Genomic DNA, 18411 nt, shown 5'->3' on the forward strand with positions numbered 1-18411 from the left:
TTGAAGTGGGAATTTCGCAGGAGACACAATCTCACCCTTGCTGCTGTGAGTAATGAGCTGACTAGTTGGGTGTCATGGTTGAACCCGCGAAATTGGTTCTCCGGTTTAGGAGAATGGGCTCAAGGAGTTATAACGGATGTAGGGAAGTTTCTCCTATGTATCTTAGGTGTTATCATAACGATTGGCTTGATATTTAGATGCGGTCAGGCTTTAACGAAGTGCAAACGAAGTACCAGGGTGATGAGTTTAAGGAGTGAGGGAATTGTAATGCGATTTCTACGGTCCGTTTCTTTCACCTGTTTTTCCGTTTTCCTCTGAGGTAAAAAGACCCACTTGGACGAGGAATTTGATGAGCCGATATACAGACAACAGATGGATTAAAGAAGAAGTTTTGACAACCTTATACACAGATTTTTGATGAACTATGCCATAGATCCCCAGTTTCCCTAGAAATTTTAAAATTACGCTAGCCCAACACTTTTGTAAATCTATGGACATTGACAAAGCTTTTTGCTCGCACCTTATGGGCAAAAGCACAAAGAAGGCTGCATTCAACAGACACCAAACAAGACCTCAATCGACGAATGTTCATTAACCTGACATAGAATACCACTGCATTTACCGTAATTATGTATTTTCTTCATCTCTACAACCTTCAGGTAATTACACACATAGTATAGGGAATACAGGCACAGATATCAGCAATCACATATTCCCCCATTCATGTATCATCAACTAAAATGTGCTCCCCATTTTTGTTACAACCAAAATCCGAAAAAAGCTCGGTAAAGTTTGACAGCCCATCCACAGACCCGTACCACGGGATAAGAAGGAATTCAAATGTATACTTCGCAATACCTCGAAGCTTGATTTAAAACACGTACGGCACGATGATACATGACCCCCCAAACATGGATTCATACACACATGCTTCTGCTATCTCACTAGGTCATACCCTTTTCCTACCTTCTCCTCTCCTCCCCTACCCAACCATGTAAATGTATTAACCCCTGACATATATTTTTCTCTTTTTGAAATGTTTTAGGAAGTGGCAGTTATTGTTGACTGCCAAAGGGTGGACTGTCAAAGTCAGAAAAATATCACGATGCACACTGCCATATTTGCACCTCATATGTGTCCCTGCTGCGCATGCGTGCGCTCTCCCGTGCGTGCGCATACTCGCTGTTGCGGGCACCCGCAGGCGCACGGTATGCACATTTACGGTAGAGATTGTGTGCGTCTAGCGGGCGACTCTTTCGTTACATATTTTCACCATATAATGCATTTTGTAGATTATGGTCCCTTTGATAGATTCTGAAAGTTTAGTTAATGTAGTATGTTCCTGGACAGAGAGATCCCTCATTGTTTGATACGAAGGGTCAGACAGGAGTAATACAGTGGTGTTTAGTATCCATCGGAAGAGTATTTAATTAGCAATATTCCGGTGTTGGTTTGAAGCGGATCAATCGCTCGTGCGAATAGTTATGGACATAAGAAGTTTATGAACATTTACTGTATTTGCACTTACTTATCCATGCGGCGGGAAACCCAGTTTCCCTCCCACCTGAGCTGTTGGAAATAGTCACAGCCCACCTGTATGAATCAACCTATGACCTTTTGTTATAATGCGAAGACGAATTCCTGTGTCCAATGAACAATGAGATTGTAGGGACCATTGAATTGTATTGTGTGTGGGGCATAAATAGACAGGCCGATCACATCCAGCACTCACTCTTCATCGGTTATCATTGCTGAAAATCGGGAGCTGGATGTCCAGAGGCGCATGCGATCGTTTCCTTTGTGCGTAAGTTTTCTCCGTAATCATATTGTCTTTTCTTGTTATTATGGGCCATATCTTTCTCTCTCTCTCTTCTCTTTCTCTCATTTTCTCTTAAACGTACTTGTATTGTATTTACTGTGTAGTTACCTGGTTAGTTAGTCTATGTTATATTGTAGTGTATGACTTGTATTGTATTAATTCTTTTGCAAGTATAACATTCATAATATATATATTAGGCGTTGGACCCTAAGCACGGTATTTGTGTATTTCTTATAGTGTTAAGTATTCTCAGAGCGTCGGTGACGCTCGAACAGCTTTTGAGTTAATAAGGTTATACAGTGTTGCATTTACACCCTATCTCTACACTAAGGTTTTACAGCAAATTACATTGTTTGTGGTTTAGACATAAAGGTTTAACATTGTGAGCGTCGGCGCCGCTCGTGATCTCCTCGTGGTCTCGAGCATCCGCTACGCTGATAGCGTAGCATTACGGTAGTCGCTCACCTATAAGTGTGCCCGATACCAACAGCGTATTCTCGTGAGCGTCTGTATCGCTCGAGCAGCCCGCTCCCGATACAGCGTCCGTTACGCTATAGCGAACCATTACGTTAGTCAGCAGCCAATAGCGTGCCTGCCTGTGATCTCTTGGCCATGAGCGAACGTGACGCTTGAGCGTCTCGACCACGGCTAAGCGATTGTTACGCAACGAGCGTACCCTTACGGTACTCCATACGCAAATAGCGTACAGTGTTCTTAGACCTCACAAAGGGTTTTAAATAAGATAAATATTTAGCTTTATCAAAGCGCACTGTCAGCAGTGTTCATTCCGGGAGTGGACAACTGGGATGCAGACTTCCTCAGCAGACACGACCTACATCCAGGAGAGTGGGGACTCCATCAGGAAGTCTTCGCACAGATTGCAAGTCGGTGGGGACTGTTCCAGATAGACATGATGGCGTCCCGCCTCAACAAAAAGCTACAGAGGTATTGCACCAGGTAAAGAGACCCTCGGGCAGTAGCTGTAGACGCCCTAGTGACACCGTGGGTGTTCCGGTCGGTCTATGTATTTCCTCCTCTACCTCTCATACCCAAGGTGTTGATAATAGTAAGAAAAAGAGGAGTAAGAACAATTCTCATTGTTCCAGATTGGCCGCGAAGGACCTGGTATCCAGATCTGCAGGAAATGCTCACAGAAGATCCGTGGCCACTTCCTCTAAGACAGGACCTGTTGCAACAGGGGCCCTGTCTGTTCCAAGACTTACCGCGGCTGCGTTTGACGGCATGGCGGTTGAACGCCGGATCCTAGCGGAAAAGGGTATTCCAGATGAGGTCATTCCTACGCTAATAAAGGCTAGGAAGGACGTGACATCTAAACATTATCACTGTATATGGCGAAAATATGTTTCTTTGTGTGAGGCCAGGAATGCTCATACGTAAGAATTCCACCTGGGCCACTTCCTTCACTTCCTACAAACTGGAGTGAATTTGGGCCTAAAATAAGGCTCTATTAAGGTTCAGATTTTGGCCTTATCCATTTTCTTTCAAAAGGAATTGGCCTCTCTTCCTGAAGTACGTACAAACTTTTGTGAAGGGAGTACTGCATATTCAGCCTCCTTTTGTACCTCCGGTGGTCCCTTGGGACCTTAACGTGGTGTTAAGGTTATGGTTTGAACCACTTAAAATGGTGGAGTTTAAATATCTCACTTGGAAGGTGGTCATGTTATTAGCCTTGGCTTCCGCTAGGTGAGTGTCGGAATTAGCAGCTTTATCACATAAAATCCCCTATCTGGTTTTCCATATGGATAGAGCGGAATTGCAGACCCGTCCTCAATTCCTGCTAAAAGTGGACTCATCCTTTCATATGAACCAACCTATTGTGGTGCCTGTGGCTACGCGTGACTTGGAGGATTCCGAGTCCCTTGATGTGGTCAGGGCTTTGAAAATTTACGTGGCCAGAACGGCTAGAGTCAGAAAAACAGAAGCACTGTTTGTCCTGTATGCAGCCAACAAGATTGGCACCCCTGCTTCAAATCAGACTATTGCTCTCTGGATCTGTAACACGATTCAGCAGGCGCATTCTATGGCGGGATTGCCGTTGCCTAATTCAGTCAAGGCCCATTCCACTAGGAAGGTGGGCTCTTCTTGGGCAGCTGCCCGAGGGGTCTCGGCACTACAGCTGTGCCGAGCTGCTACTTGGTCGGGTTCAAACACCTTTGCAAAGTTCTATAAGTTTGATACCCTGGCTGAGGAGGACCTCCTGTTTGCTCAATCGGTGCTGCAGAGTCATCCGCAGGAGCCCGTTTGGGAGCTTTGGTATAATCCCCATGGTCCTTACGGAGTCCCCAGCATCCTCTAGGACGTAAGAGAAAATAAGATTTTAAACCTACCGGTAAATCTTTTTCTCGTAGTCCGTAGAGGATGCTGGGTGCCCGTCCCAAGTGCGGACTACTTCTGCAAGACTTGTATATAGTTATTGCTTACATAAGGGTTATATGTTAGTTTTCATCGGTCTTGGACTGATGCTATGTTGTTTTCATACTGTTAACTGGGTTGTATATCACAAGTTATACGGTGTGATTGGTGTGGCTGGTATGAATCTTGACCTTGGATTAACAAAAATCATTTCCTCGTACTGTCCGTCTCCTCTGGGCACAGTTTCTCTAACTGAGGTATGGAGGAGGGGCATAGAGGGAGGAGCCAGTGCACACCCAGATCTAAAGTCTTTCTTAAAGTGCCCATGTCTGCTGCGGAGCCCGTCTATCCCCCATGGTCCTTACGGAGTCCCCATCATCCTCTACGGACTACGAGAAAAAAAATTTACCGGTAGGTTTAAAATGTTATTTTTTTCTCTGCAACCCACTGCTAAATTGTGCTTCCTAGCTGTTTTTTATAAAATCACTTAATTAAATCTAACTCTGATTACGTCAGAGAAGGCCAGGTACCCTACACCATAAGAGGGGGTTTGAAATTTTGACTTGTCTACTTAAAGATCACCAAAATCTGATCACAAGGTCAATTACATCCCTGGGTGGGATTGAACCACCAACCTTTTGGTTAATAGCCCATGTAAGTGAAAGAGATCCTGAAGCACTCACTCATCATGGGAAAGTACCAATGTGTTTCTTACAAAAATTCTCCAGATTATTGACTTTTTAAAGTTTTTCTAGGAAACGTTCTAGATAAATGCTTATTAGCCTTTGTCAGTATCTACTTTTGCAAGGTGTCTATGTGGCGCAATCGGTTAGCATGTTTGGCTATTAACCAAAAGGTTGGTGGTGCAATCCCACCCAGGGATGTAATTGACCTTGTAATCAGATTTTGGTGATCTTTAAATAGACAAGTCAAAAATTCAAACCCCCTCTTATGGTGTAGGGTACCTGGCCTTCTCTGATGTTATCAGAGTTAGATTTGATTAAGTGATTTTATAAAAAAACAGCTAGGAAGCACAATTTAGCAGTGGGTTGCAGAGAAAAAAAATTATGCTGGCAGAAAAGTCCAATTTAGTGACGAAACAGCTCTTCATTTTCTGATTTTATGTTTATGCTAACAAATTTGCTCTCTGAAAAGTGTCCACAAAGCCAAGTCTCTGATTAACACCTTTGTAGGAATGGTTTTTCACCTATTACTGAATTAAACTTGCTTCATTGGAAAGGCAGCAAGATGCATCCTCATTTCAATGTCTACTGAAATAATACAGGTTGACACCAGGAAACATAAACGTCACTGCATCCTTGCTGCTTCCTCATGGGGAAGTCTGTTTAATGTGAAAACAAGGTGATATCTAATCAGCACACAGGTAAGGAATTAAGAAAATCTTTCTTTATGGGTGAAGATGTTTCTCACAAAATTGTTGCACCAAAGCATCATTGAAATTCAAGCTGGAAAGATGATTTTAATATATCACTTGTACATTTTGTACTGCTCTTCTGTTGAGAAAGTAGTTTGTTTTTGTCCATTACCATTTTAATAATAGGGTAAAGAAAATTAAGTGGATTTTTTAAAGAAAACAATACTGTCAATATACTATTAAAACAAATTAAAATGGTAAAAGTTATTGTACTTTAAGTAAAAATAAAAGAGCCAAAATATCAATCCCAGTTTTGGATTACTTTAATTAACAAAAAACAATGCATATAGCAGAGGATAGTTTCAATCTGCCTACCTCTGGGTTATGGGCCCAGCATGCTTCCGTTGCAGTACTCTGCTGCTCATGTAAGTGCAAGAGATCCTGAAGCACTCACTCATCATGGGAAAGTACCAATGTGTTTCTTACAAAAACTCTCCAGATTATTGACTTTTTAAAGTTTTTCTAGGAAACGTTCTAGATGAATGCTTATTAGCCTTTGTCAGTATATACTTTTACGAGGTGTCTCTGTGGTGCAATCGGTTAGCATGTTTGGCTATTAACCAAAAGATTGGTGGTTCAATCCCACCCAGGGATGTAATTGACCTTGTGATCAGATTTTGGTGATCTTTAAGTAGACAAGTCAAAATTTCAAACCCCCTCTTATGGTGTAGGGTACCTGGCCTTCTCTGATGTAATCAGAGTTAGATTTGATTAAGTTATTTTATAAAAAACAGCTAGGAAGCACAATTTAGCAGTGGGTTGCAGAGAAAAAAAAATTATGCTGGCAGAAAAGTCCAATTGAGTGATTAAACAGCTCTTCATTTTCTGACTTTATTTTTATGCTAACAAATTTGCTCTCTGAAAAGTGTCCACAAAGCCAAGTCTCTTATTAACACCTTTGTAGGAATGTTTTTTCACCTATTACTGAATTAAACTTGCTACATTGGAAAGGCAGCAAGATGCATCCTCATTTCAATGTCTACTGAAATAATACAGGTTGACACCAGGAAACATAAACGTTACTGCATCCTTGCTGCTTTCTCATGTGGAAGTCTGTTTAATGTGAAAACAAGGTAATATCTAATCAGCACACAGATAAGGAATTAAGAAAATCTTTCTTTATGGGTGAAGATGTTTCTCACAAAATTGTTGTCCCAATGCATCATTGAAATTCAAGATGGAAGATGATTTTAATATATCACTTGTACATTTTGCATTGCTCTTCTGGTGACAATGTAGTTTGTTTTTGTCAATTACCATTTCAGGAATAGGGTAAAGAATATTAAGTGGATTTTTTAAAGAAAACAATGCTGATAATATACTATTAAAACAAATTAAAATGATAAAAGTTATTGTACTTTAAGTAAAAATAAAAGAGCCAAAATATCAATCCCAGTTTTTGATTACTTTAATTATAAAAAAAAAATGCACATAGCAGAGGATAGTTTCGATTAATCGACCTCTGGGTTATGGGCCCAGCATCCTTCCATTGCACTACTCTGCTGCTCATGGAAGTCCGAGAGATCCTGAAGACTAAATTGATTAAAGGCCTAAAAGTACTGGACTATAAGGAAAGACTTACTAGGCTGAATATGTATACACTAGAAAAGAGGTGCCTAAGAGGAGATATTATTAATATCTTCAAATATGTAAAGATACATAACAAAGAGTTATCAGAGGAATTATTTATTAAAAGAACACGTGGTCACTCGCTGCGACTGGAGGAAAGTTCAGAATGCAATGGAGGAAAGGGTTCTTCACTGTTAGGGCAATCAGGATGTGGAATTCCCTGCCAGGGAAGGTGGTAATGGCGGACTCTGTAATTGGATTTAAAAAAGGAATGGATACATTTCTGAATGAAAAAGCTATCCAAGGTTATAATACTTAAAATATCAACATGGTTAATCCGGGGGTAACATGAGTTATAGTAGCTAACTAGTCATAAAACATTATTCAGCAAGTATGTAGAATCATCACAACTTAAAACAGGTTGAACACGATGGGCAATTTGCCTCTATTCAACCTCAAAAACTATGTTACTATATGTTACTATATTACTGTAGTATACAGAACACCACAATGCAATGAGCAGTGATAGTGAGCACTGATGAGGATACTAGAACTGACACTGAGCAGCAAGATGCAGCACTGGACTATTAGTAATGTACTGTAGTATGCTGAGCACCACAATGCAGCACAAGACAATGAGCAGTGATACTGAGCACTGATGAGGATACTACTGAGAACTGACACTGAGCAGGAGAGACACACTACTAGTATTACTGAGCAGCAATAAGTAACCACTGATACTGAGCACTGATATTGAGATATCCACTGAGAGAACATAGCCACGTCCTCTCCGCTCTCTCTTCAATGCACGAGTAAAAATGGCGGCAACGCGCAGCTCTATATATAATATCCGAATCTCGCGAGAATCCGACAGCGGGATGATGACATTTTCCCTTGTTCAGGTTTTCCGAGTCAGGCGGGAACAACCGAGCCTGCCTCAGACCAGTGTAAACCACGTGGAGTTCGTGGGGAATTCGGTTCTCGGAGAACCGAACCCGCTCCTCTCTACCTTATACCCATCAATTTTTTTTATTTTCAATCTAAGCCCCTGCAGTTTTCTGTAAGCATCTGCTTCGCTATGATGATCAACAAGTCACAAGGGCAAACACTCAGGGCTTGAGGCATAGATCTTTGGACCAGCTGCTACAAGCATGGCAGAGGTGTCACTATCACTGGTGACACCCAGAGAGGTGGCGAGGGAGATTGTAATGCAGTGCGTGCAAATAAGCAGCGCAATGGTAAAAAGGAGGCATGATTTCATAGGTAGGGGCGTGGCCTGGTGGCCTGAATCTACATTTTGTTGCTCCGGGTGTCCCGGGGGTTGGGGGCTGCACCCGGGGACTAGTGTGTAAGCGGTGCTGGCTCCTGCACAGTGACAGGGCATGGCCACCCAGTATGACACCTCCCTTTTTTACCATGCTGTAATTGCAGTCGCACTGCAGTTCAGCGTGATCATAAACAATGGTGTAGCCTCCTGCTGGTGCAGACTGTATGTGCGCGCAGGAAGCCGCCACCATTTTTGTGATCACAGCGGCTGAATGTGATGTCATACAGCCGCTGTGACCACGCCCCCTGTGTCTCCTCCATTGCAGACCCCATTTTGAAGCCTTGCCCCCGCACTGCTCCATCCCTGACTTGGAAATGGAGTGTTGCTGACCCCACTCTCCCCCCCTGCCCCGATTGACAGGCAGAGGCGATCGCATGCAGGCACATGCGTATGCTCTTAGCAATTTTTGCAGTTGGATCGCTTATTGTGATTGCAATCCAACCTGAATCAGGCCCTATTACCTATCACAATGCGCTGCGGGCAGTACAAAATTGGGTTAATATAGGAGAAAAACCCCCAGACCTGTGCTCCTTAACTGTACCTGGTGGCTAGTGGAGCGGCTGCCCAGTAATCAGTGTCCACCCCAGTGCGCACACGGCCCACCCCCTACGGCCACGCTCCCCTTAATCAGCGGCCTCGTGATCCGGAAGGGCGGTGTGTGTGTGACTGACCTTAGGAAGAAACCGGAGCCTCCGCTGCAGTGACCCAGCAACCAGGGCACGGGAGTATACAGCGCCGCTGGGAGTGATGAAGCTGCAGTAAAGATGTCTATTAGACCTAGCCTGCTGCAGCCCTTGTAGATTCTCATAAAACAAGTTCTTCTTTTCTTGTCAAAATTAATAGCTAAGAATAGGCTGCCTGAGGCAGGCCCCTGTTAAGTGGCCTGCTACTGAAGGCACCAACTACAAACTGAGCTCCCTGTTCATGGAAGCGGGGTTATAGAGGAGGATGCGCTGAGCATCTTGGGAACAGTCAAAAGCTTTGAGCCGGTTGGTGCCTCAGATCAAGATCCTACTCTACACCCCAATGTGAATCCTTGTGGAGTCCAGTGTACCCCACAGAAGAAATTAATGTGTCACACCCATTGGCAGCAACCTTAGAATAGCTGCTGACGGGCACAATTGAGAAAGGAAGGGGGGGGGGGCATTTGAATCCAGCAAATAGATGCAATTCAAATATGTAATTTGTACCTTCCTATTTTAAAATATAATGGATGAACCTCACCCTGTGAGAACAATCTTCATGATCAAGAGATCTAATATGTAAAATAAGTATGAGTTGGGATAGGGCTGGGGAGGGCTGCTCGGGCAGCACCTCCCCCGTCAAGTTAAGGAGATTCAACTGAGGAAGCACAAGGGAACTCTCGTCTGGGGACAACAACTGCAGGGAGACCACATCTTTTCAGATGAACATGGGAGGGCGGAAGGCTGCCTAATACTGAAGCACCATCAAATATCAAACCATATCCAACAACTAGTACAAGCATTCCTGGGGGAAGGTCTGCAGCAGACGGATTTGCATACGGTGATGTCATCCAAGCAGTGGGCCAAAGTTGGCTGGAACCCTCATCTGCATATAAAAAGAGAAAAGGGGCATGCAGGGCATGGCGGCCTTTTGCAGTGCTTGGATGACCCCTAGTTCGCATTAAACACCCCCACCCTCCTTTGGTGTGGGGCTCATGTTGGCCATGCCCCATCCCCTGAAGCATTCATGCTGATTTCTTGCAGCAGCTGGGCACTGTAACAGCTCCAGAGCTGCTCTGTAAGGCAAGTAAAAGGGTGTGGGCCCTGCAGCACCACCTGTAGTTCGCATTGTGCGTTGGAAGGCACAAAGTAAGCAGACGGGAGGAGAAGTCAGGATAGTACACAAGGGCATCCTTTTCTCTTAGTCCGTAAAGGATGCTGGGGTCACATTAAGAACCATGGGGTATAGACGGGATCCGCAAGAGACATGGGCACTTTAAGACTTTCAAAGGGTGTGAACTGGCTCCTCCCTCTATGCCCCTCCTCCAGACTCCAGTTATAGGAACTGTGCCCAGGGAGACGGACATTTCGAGGAAAGGATTTATTGTTAAACTAAGGTGAGCATCTTACCAGCTCACACCTTAAGCATGCCACAGAACGTGGCATTCAACAGAACACAAGCCAACGGCATGAACAATTGCAGCAAAAAGCTGACCAGAACCGTAACACAACATGTGTATAACCACAAGTAATAACTGCAGACACAGTATGGACTGGGACGGGTGCCCAGCATCCTCTACGTACTAAGAGAAAAGGATTTACCGGTAGGTATTAAAATCCTATTTTCTCATACGACCTAGAGGATGCTGGGGTCACATTAAGAACCATGGGGTTATACCAAAGCTCTTGAACGGGTGGGAGAGTGCGTACGACTCTGCAGCACCGAATGACCCAACTTGAGGTTATCATCAGCCAAGGTATCAAACTTGTAAAACTTAGCAAAAGTGTTTACTAAATAGCTGCTCGGCAAAGTTGCAATGCTGAGACTCCCCGACCAGCTGCCCAGGATGAACCCACCTTTCTAGTAGAATGGGTCTTCACCTAATTCAGTAACGGCAATCCTGCCGTGGAATGAGCATGCTGAATCTTACCACAGATTCAGCGCATAATGGTCTGCAAGGAAGCAGGACACCCAATCCTGTTGGGAGCATACAAGACAAACAGAGCCTCTGTTTTCCTAATCTGAACCGTTCTGGTGACATAAATTTTCAAAGTTCTGACCACAGCCAGAGACTTTGACTCAACGAAGGTGTCAGTGGCCAAAGGCACCATGTGGAAAGATGAACCACCTTTGGCAGAAATTGTTGACGTGTCCTCAATTCTGCTCTATCTTCATGAAAGATCAAATAAAGGCTCTTGTGATACTGCATGGTTTGTACTGTTTTCCATGTGCTCCCAGATCTTTCAAGCAAGTAGCATGGTCAAGAAAGTTCTGTTTGAAAAGAAACAAACATTTACTGTCATTGTTATGCAAATAAACTTACATTAAAGCTAACAAGAAAGCCCACTCGTTCTGTCTTTAAACTGATAAAAGAAACCCCAATAATATGGGGCATGCAAAAATTGAGATAAAACTCAGTTTTGCTCCTCTCCACGGAAATCTTTAATAAAAGGCGAAATATTTGTTAGTTCTGAAGAGAAACCAGAGCATGACCAAGATTCCACCTGTCGCCTGAGTGCCATGCCAGCAGTTCTCATTCAGCTCAAAGTGAGCACCCAATTTGAATGAAAGAAAGCAGATTTCTCACCAGGCTTCCCCTTGCTATAAACATGGTTTGTACTCTTTTCCATGTGCTCCCAGATCTTTCAAACAATTAGTTCTGTTTGAAAAGAAACAAACATTTACTGTCATTTCTATGCAAATGAGCTTACATTAAAGAACACTCGTTCTATCTTTAAACCGATAAAATAAAACCCCAATAAGATGGGGCATGCAAAAATTGAGATAAAACTCAGTTTTGCTCCTCTCCACGGAAATCTTTAGTAAAAGGCGAAAGATTTGTTCGTTCTGAAGAGAAACCACAGCATGACCAAGATTCTACCTGTCGCCTGAGTGCCATGCCAGCAGTCCTCATTCAGCTCAAAGTGAGCACCCAATTTGAAAGAAAGAAAGCAGATTTCTCACCAGGCTTCCCCTTGCTATAAACATGGTTTGTACTCTTTTCCATGTGCTCCCAGATCTTTCAAGCAATTAGTATAGTCAAGAAAGTTCTGTTTGAAAAGAAACAAACATTTACTGTCATTTCTATGCAAATGAGCTTACATTAAAGCACACTCGTTCTATCTTTAAACTGATAAAAGAAACCCCAATAAGACGGGGCATGCAAAAATTGAGATAAAACTCAGTTTTGCTCCTCTCCACGGAAATCTTTAGTAAAAGGCGAAAGATTTGTTCGTTCTGAAGAGAAACCAGAGCATGACCAAGATTCCACCTGTTGCCTGAGTGCCATGCCAGCAGTCCTCATTCAGCTCAAAGTGAGCACCCAATTTGAAAGAAAGAAAGCAGATTTCTCTCCAGGCTTCCCCTTGCTATAAGCATGGTTTGTACTCTTTTCCATGTGCTCCCAGATCTTTCAAGCAATTAGTATGGTCAAGAAAGTTCTGCTTGAAAAGAAACAAACATTTATTGTCATTGTTATGCAAATAAACTTACATTAAAGCTAACAAGAAAGCACACTCGTTCTGTCTTTAATCCGATAAAAGAAACCCCAATAATATGGGGCATGCAAAAATTGAGATAAAACTCAGTTTTGCTCCTCTCCACGGAAATCTTTAGTAAAAGGCGAAAGATTTGTTCGTTCTGCAGAGAAACCAGAGCATGACCAAGATTCCACCTGTCGCCTGAGTGCCGTGCCAGCAGTCCTCATTCAGATCAAAGTGAGCGCCCAATTTGAAAGAAAGCAGATTTCTCACCTGTCTTCTCCTTGCTATAAGCATGGTTTGTACTGTATTCCATGTGCTCCCAGATCTTTCAAGCAAGTAGCATGGTCAAGAAAGTTCTGTTTGAAAAGAAACAAACATTTACTGTCATTTCTATGCAAATGAGCTTACATTAAAGCACACTCATTCTATCTTTAAACCGATAAAAGAAACCCCAAAAAGATGAGGCATGCAAAAATTGAGATAAAACTCGGTTTTGCTCCTCTCCACGGAAATCTTTAGTAAAAGGCGAAAGATTTGTTCGTTCTGAAGAGAAACCAGAGCATGACCAAGATTTTTATCTGAAAATATGTGTTCTCCCTGCAGTTGTTGTCCCCAGATGAGAGTTCCCTTGTGCTGCCTCAGTTGAATCTCCTTTACTTGACAGGGGGATGCTCGAGCAGCGACCCTCCCCAGCTCTAGCCCAACTCCTACTTACCTGCCAGGTGAGATACTATGATCATGAAGGTGCTTCTCCCAGGGCAAGGCTCACCCATTGCACTCTGGGTGTGCTGCTTCTGCGTTTTCCCCAAATGTGGGAAACTTGACTGCATAATTTGTGTTTCCCCTGGTCGGCTCTCGTATAATTCAGATCTCTTTGTCTCAGGTCTCTCTCCAGCCTAGTTTGCTGTCTGTTTCCACTTCTCTTTTCTTGAGCCGCTCCCTTCTATGCCCTTGCGCACTATCCTGACTTCTCCCGTCTGCTTACTTCGTGCCTTCCAACGCACAATGCAAACTACAGGTAGTGCTGCAGGGCCCACACCCTTTTACTTGCCTTACAGAGCGTCTCTGGAGCAGTTACAGTGCCCAGCTGCTGCAAGAAATCAGCTTGAATGCTTCAGGGGCTGGGGCATAGCCAACATGAGCCCCACACCGAAGGAGGGTGGAGGTGTGTAATGCGAACTAGGGGTCATCCAAGCGCCGCAAAAGGCCGCCATGCCCTGCACGCCCCTTGTCTCTTTTCATATGCAGACGAGGGTTGAAGCCAACTTTGACCCACTGTTTGGATGACATCACCATATGCAAATCCATCTACTGCAGGCCTTCCCTCAGGAATGCTTGCACTAGTTGTTGCATTTGGTTTGTTGTTTGGGGGTGCTTCAGTATTAGGCAGCCTTCTGCCCTCCCATGTTCATCTGAAAATATGTGTTCTCCCTGCAGTTGTTGTCCCCAGATGAGAGTTCCCTTGTGCTGCCTCAGTTGAATCTCCTTTACTTGACAGAGATGTGCCTGAGCAGCGGCCCTCCCCAGCCCTATCCCAAATCATACTTATTTTGCATAGGCGATACCATGGTCATGAAGATTGTTCTCCCAGGGTGAGGTTCATTCATTGCATTCTGGGTATGCTGACCCCTGTGATTTCCCCAAATGTGGGAAACTCGACTGCATTATTTGTGGTAGTGGGGGACTGTGTTTGTGCTTTCCTCTGGTCAGCTCTGGTAAAAATCAGATTTCTTTATATCAGATCTTCCTCTAGCCTTGTTCTTCTTTCGAGAGTTCCCTTGTGCTGCCTCAGTTGGATCTCTTTCACTTGAGAGGGGGGTGCCCGAGCAGCGACCCTCCCCAGCTCTAGCCCAACTCCTACTTACCTGCCAGGTGAGATACTATGATCATGAAGGTGCTTCTCCCAGGGCAAGGCTCACCCATTGCACTCTGGTTGTGCTGCCCCTGCGATTTCCCCAAATGTGGGAAACTTGACTGCATAATTTGTGTTTCCCTTGGTCATCTCTCGTATAATTCAGATCTCTTTGTCTCAGGTCTCTCTCCAGCCTAGTTTGCTGTCTGTTTCCACTTCTCTTTTCTTGAGCCGCTCCCTTCTATGCCCTTGCGCACTATCCTGACTTCTCCCGTCTGCTTACTTCGTGCCTTCCAACGCACAATGCAAACTACAGGTAGTGCTGCAGGGCCCACACCCTTTTACTTGCCTTACAGAGCAGCTCTGGAGCAGTTACAGTGCCCAGCTGCTGCAAGAAATCAGCTTGAATGCTTCAGGGGCTGGGGCATAGCCAACATGAGCCCCACACCGAAGGAGGGTGGAGGTGTGTAATGCGAACTAGGGGTCATCCAAGCGCCGCAAAAGGCCGCCATGCCCTGCACGCCCCTTTTCTCTTTTCATATGCAGACGAGGGTTGAAGCCAACTTTGACCCACTGCTTGGATGGCATCACCATATGCAAATCCATCTGCTGCAGGCCTTCCCCCAGGAATGCTTGCACTAGTTGTTGCATTTGGTTTGTTGTTTGGGGGTGCTTCAGTATTAGGCAGCCTTCTGCCCTCCCATGTTCATCTGAAAATATGTGTTCTCCCTGCAGTTGTTGTCCCCAGATGAGAGTTCCCTTGTGCTGCCTCAGTTGAATCTCCTTTACTTGAAAGAGATGTGCCTGAGCAGCGGCCCTCCCCAGCCCTATCCCAAATCATACTTATTTTGCATAGGAGAGACCATGGTCATGAAGATTATTCTCCCAGTGTGAGGTTCATTTATTGCATTCTGGGTATGCTGACCCCTGTGATTTCCCCAAATGTGGGAAACTCGACAGCATTATTTGTGGTAGTGGGGGACTGTGTTTGTGTTTTCCTCTGGTCAGCTCTGGTAAAAGTCAGATTTCTTTGTTTCAGATCTTCCTCTAGCCTTGTTCTTCTTTCGAGAATTCCCTTGTGCTGCCTCAGTTGGATCTCCTTCACTTGACAGGGGGGTACCCGAGCAGCGACCCTCCCCAGCTCTAGCCCAACTCCTACTTACCTGCCAGGTGAGATACTATGATCACGTAGGTGCTTCTCCCAGGGCAAGGCTCACCCATTGCACTCTGGGTGTGCTGCTCCTGCGATTTCCCCAAATGTGGGAAACTTGACTGCATAATTTGTGTTTCCCCTGGTCGGCTCTCGTATAATTCAGATCTCTTTGTCTCAGGTCTCTCTCCAGCCTAGTTTGCTGTCTGTTTCCACTTCTCTTTTCTTAAGTGCCTTCCAATGCACAATGCAAACTACAGGTAGTGCTGCAGGGCCCACACCCTTTTACTTGCCGTACAGAGCAGCTCTGGAGCTGTTACAGTGCCCAGCTGCTGCAAGAAATCAGCTTGAATGCTTCAGGGGCTGGGGCATAGCAAACATGAGCCCCACACCGAAGGAGGGTGGGGATGTTTAATGCGAACTAAGGGTCATCCAAGCGCCGCAAAAGGCCGCCATGCCCTGCATACCCCTTTTCTCTTTTCATATGCAGATGAGGGTTCCAGCCAACTTTGGCCCACTGCTTGGATGACATCACCGTATGCAAATCCGTCTTCTGCAGAACTTCCCCCAGGAATGCTTGTACTAGTTGTTGCATTTGGTTTGTTGTTTGGGGGTGCTTCAGTATTAGGCAGCCTTCTGCCCTCCCATGTTCATCTGAAAATATGTGTTCTCCCTGCAGTTGTTGTCCCCAGATGGGAGTTCCCTTGTGCTGCCTCAGTTGAATCTCCTTTACTTGACAGAGATGTGCCTGAGCAGCGGCCCTCCCCAGCCCTATCCCAAATCATACTTATTTTGCATAGGAGATACCATGGTCATGAAGATTGTTCTCCGAGGGTGAGGTTCATTCATTGCATTTTGGGTATGCTGACCCCTGTGATTTCCCCAAATGTGGGAAACTCGACTGCATTATTTGTGGTAGTGGGGGACTGTGTTTGTGCTTTCCTCTGGTCAGCTCTGGTAAAAATCAGATTTCTTTATATCAGATCTTCCTCTAGCCTTGTTCTTCTTTCGAGAGTTCCCTTGTGCTGCCTCAGTTGGATCTCTTTCACTTGAGAGGGGGGTGCCCGAGCAGCGACCCTCCCCAGCTCTAGCCCAACTCCTACTTACCTGCCAGGTGAGATACTATGATCATGAAGGTGCTTCTCCCAGGGTAAGGCTCACCCATTGCACTCTGGTTGTGCTGCCCCTGCGATTTCCCCAAATGTGGGAAACTTGACTGCATAATTTGTGTTTCCCTTGGTCATCTCTCGTATAATTCAGAACTCTTTGTCTCAGGTCTCTCTCCAGCCTAGTTTGCTGTCTGTTTCCACTTCTCTTTTCTTGAGCCCCTGCCTTCTATGCCCTTGTGCACTCTCCTGACTTCTCCTGTCTGCTTACTTTGTGCCTTCCAACGCACAATGCGAACTACAGGTAGTGCTGCAGGGCCCACACCCTTTTACTTGCCTTACAGAGCAGCTCTGGAGCTGTTACAGTGCCCAGCTGCTGCAAGAAATCAGCTTGAATACTTCAGGGGCTGGGGCATAGCCAACATGAGCCCCACACCGAAGGAGAATGGAGGTGTTTAATGCGAACTAGGGGTCATCCAAGCACCGCAAAAGGCCGCCATGCCCTGCATAACCCTTTTCTCTTTTCATATGCAGATGAGGGTTCCAGCCAACTTTGGCCCACTGCTTGGATGACATCACCGTATGCAAATCCGTCTTCTGCAGACCTTCTCCCAGGAATGCTTTTACTAGTTGTTGCATTTGGTTTGTTGTTTGGGGGTGCTTCAGTATTAGGCAGCCTTCTGCCCTCCCATGTTCATCTGAAAATATGTGTTCTCCCTGCAGTTGTTGTCCCCAGATGAGAGTTCCCTTGTGCTGCCTCAGTTGAATCTCCTTTACTTGACAGAGATGTGCCTGAGCAGCGGCCCTCCCCAGCCCTATCCCAAATCATACTTATTTTGCATAGGAGATACCATGGTCATGAAGATTGTTCTCCCAGGGTTAGGTTCATTCATTGCATTCTGGGTATGCTGACCCCTGTGATTTCCCCAAATGTGGGAAACTCAACTGCATTATTTGTGGTAGTGGGGGACTGTGTTTGTGCTTTCCTCTGGTCAGCTCTGGTAAAAGTCAGATTTCTTTGTCTCAGATCTTCCTCTAGCCTTGTTCTTCTTTCGAGAGTTCCCTTGTGCTGCCTCAGTTGGATCTCCTTCACTTGACAGGGGGGTGCCCGAGCAGCGACCCTCCCCAGCTCTAGCCCAACTCCTACTTACCTGCCAGGTGAGATACTATGATCATGTAGGTGCTTCTCCCAGGGCAAGGCTCACCCATTGCACTCTGGGTGTGCTGCCCCTGCGATTTCCCCAAATGTGGGAAACTTGACTGCATAATTTGTGTTTCCCCTGGTCGGCTCTCATATAATTCAGATCTCTTTGTCTCAGGTCTCTCTCCAGCCTAGTTTGCTGTCTGTTTCCACTTCTTTTTTCTTGAGCCCCTCCCTTCTATACCCTTGTGGACTCTAATGACTTCTCCTCCTGTCTGCTTACTTTGTGCCTTCCAACGCACAATGCAAACTACAGGTAGTGCTGCAGGGCCCACACCCTTTTACATGCCTTTCAGAGCAGCTCTGGAGCTGTTACAGTGCCCAGCTGCTGCAAGAAATCAGCTTGAATGCTTCAGGGGCTGGGGCATAGCCAACATGAGCCCCACACCGACGGAGGGTGGAGGTGTTTAATG

General features: G+C 45.2%; 13 non-coding genes and 2 pseudogenes across 13 annotated transcripts; 10 read left to right on the forward strand and 5 right to left on the reverse strand.

Annotated features, from left to right (window-relative positions):
- Nucleotides 1-6148: 6148 nt before the first annotated feature.
- TRNAN-AUU (transfer RNA asparagine (anticodon AUU)) lies at nt 6149-6222 on the forward strand. Its single transcript has one exon. It is a non-coding gene; the product is annotated as a tRNA-Asn (tRNA).
- A 5359-nt stretch (nt 6223-11581) lies between these two features.
- On the reverse strand, nt 11582-11697 carry LOC135027010 (U5 spliceosomal RNA). Its single transcript, XR_010223552.1, has one exon. It is a non-coding gene; the product is annotated as a U5 spliceosomal RNA (small nuclear RNA).
- Nucleotides 11698-11958: 261 nt separating this feature from the next.
- Nucleotides 11959-12074, reverse strand: LOC135027002 (U5 spliceosomal RNA). The gene has a single exon (XR_010223545.1). It is a non-coding gene; the product is annotated as a U5 spliceosomal RNA (small nuclear RNA).
- Nucleotides 12075-12348: 274 nt separating this feature from the next.
- Nucleotides 12349-12464, reverse strand: LOC135026994 (U5 spliceosomal RNA). Its single transcript, XR_010223537.1, has one exon. It is a non-coding gene; the product is annotated as a U5 spliceosomal RNA (small nuclear RNA).
- Nucleotides 12465-12750: 286 nt separating this feature from the next.
- Nucleotides 12751-12866, reverse strand: LOC135026998 (U5 spliceosomal RNA). The gene has a single exon (XR_010223541.1). It is a non-coding gene; the product is annotated as a U5 spliceosomal RNA (small nuclear RNA).
- A 270-nt stretch (nt 12867-13136) lies between these two features.
- LOC135026996 (U5 spliceosomal RNA) lies at nt 13137-13252 on the reverse strand. Its single transcript, XR_010223539.1, has one exon. It is a non-coding gene; the product is annotated as a U5 spliceosomal RNA (small nuclear RNA).
- A 144-nt stretch (nt 13253-13396) lies between these two features.
- On the forward strand, nt 13397-13559 carry LOC135026970 (U1 spliceosomal RNA). Its single transcript, XR_010223520.1, has one exon. It is a non-coding gene; the product is annotated as a U1 spliceosomal RNA (small nuclear RNA).
- A 671-nt stretch (nt 13560-14230) lies between these two features.
- On the forward strand, nt 14231-14394 carry LOC135027019 (U1 spliceosomal RNA). The gene has a single exon (XR_010223561.1). It is a non-coding gene; the product is annotated as a U1 spliceosomal RNA (small nuclear RNA).
- A 152-nt stretch (nt 14395-14546) lies between these two features.
- Nucleotides 14547-14709, forward strand: LOC135026958 (U1 spliceosomal RNA). Its single transcript, XR_010223511.1, has one exon. It is a non-coding gene; the product is annotated as a U1 spliceosomal RNA (small nuclear RNA).
- A 671-nt stretch (nt 14710-15380) lies between these two features.
- Nucleotides 15381-15544, forward strand: LOC135026910 (U1 spliceosomal RNA). Its single transcript, XR_010223472.1, has one exon. It is a non-coding gene; the product is annotated as a U1 spliceosomal RNA (small nuclear RNA).
- Nucleotides 15545-15696: 152 nt separating this feature from the next.
- LOC135026951 (U1 spliceosomal RNA) lies at nt 15697-15859 on the forward strand. Its single transcript, XR_010223507.1, has one exon. It is a non-coding gene; the product is annotated as a U1 spliceosomal RNA (small nuclear RNA).
- Nucleotides 15860-16474: 615 nt separating this feature from the next.
- On the forward strand, nt 16475-16638 carry LOC135026966 (U1 spliceosomal RNA). Its single transcript, XR_010223517.1, has one exon. It is a non-coding gene; the product is annotated as a U1 spliceosomal RNA (small nuclear RNA).
- Nucleotides 16639-16790: 152 nt separating this feature from the next.
- Nucleotides 16791-16926, forward strand: LOC135026957 (U1 spliceosomal RNA; annotated as a pseudogene).
- Nucleotides 16927-17624: 698 nt separating this feature from the next.
- On the forward strand, nt 17625-17788 carry LOC135026909 (U1 spliceosomal RNA). The gene has a single exon (XR_010223471.1). It is a non-coding gene; the product is annotated as a U1 spliceosomal RNA (small nuclear RNA).
- A 152-nt stretch (nt 17789-17940) lies between these two features.
- LOC135026959 (U1 spliceosomal RNA) lies at nt 17941-18082 on the forward strand (annotated as a pseudogene).
- The last annotated feature ends 329 nt before the right edge of the window (nt 18083-18411 follow it).

The sequence above is a fragment of the Pseudophryne corroboree genome, unplaced genomic scaffold (genome assembly GCF_028390025.1).
Source record: "Pseudophryne corroboree isolate aPseCor3 unplaced genomic scaffold, aPseCor3.hap2 scaffold_451, whole genome shotgun sequence".
Classification (NCBI taxonomy): Eukaryota; Metazoa; Chordata; class Amphibia; order Anura; family Myobatrachidae; genus Pseudophryne; species Pseudophryne corroboree.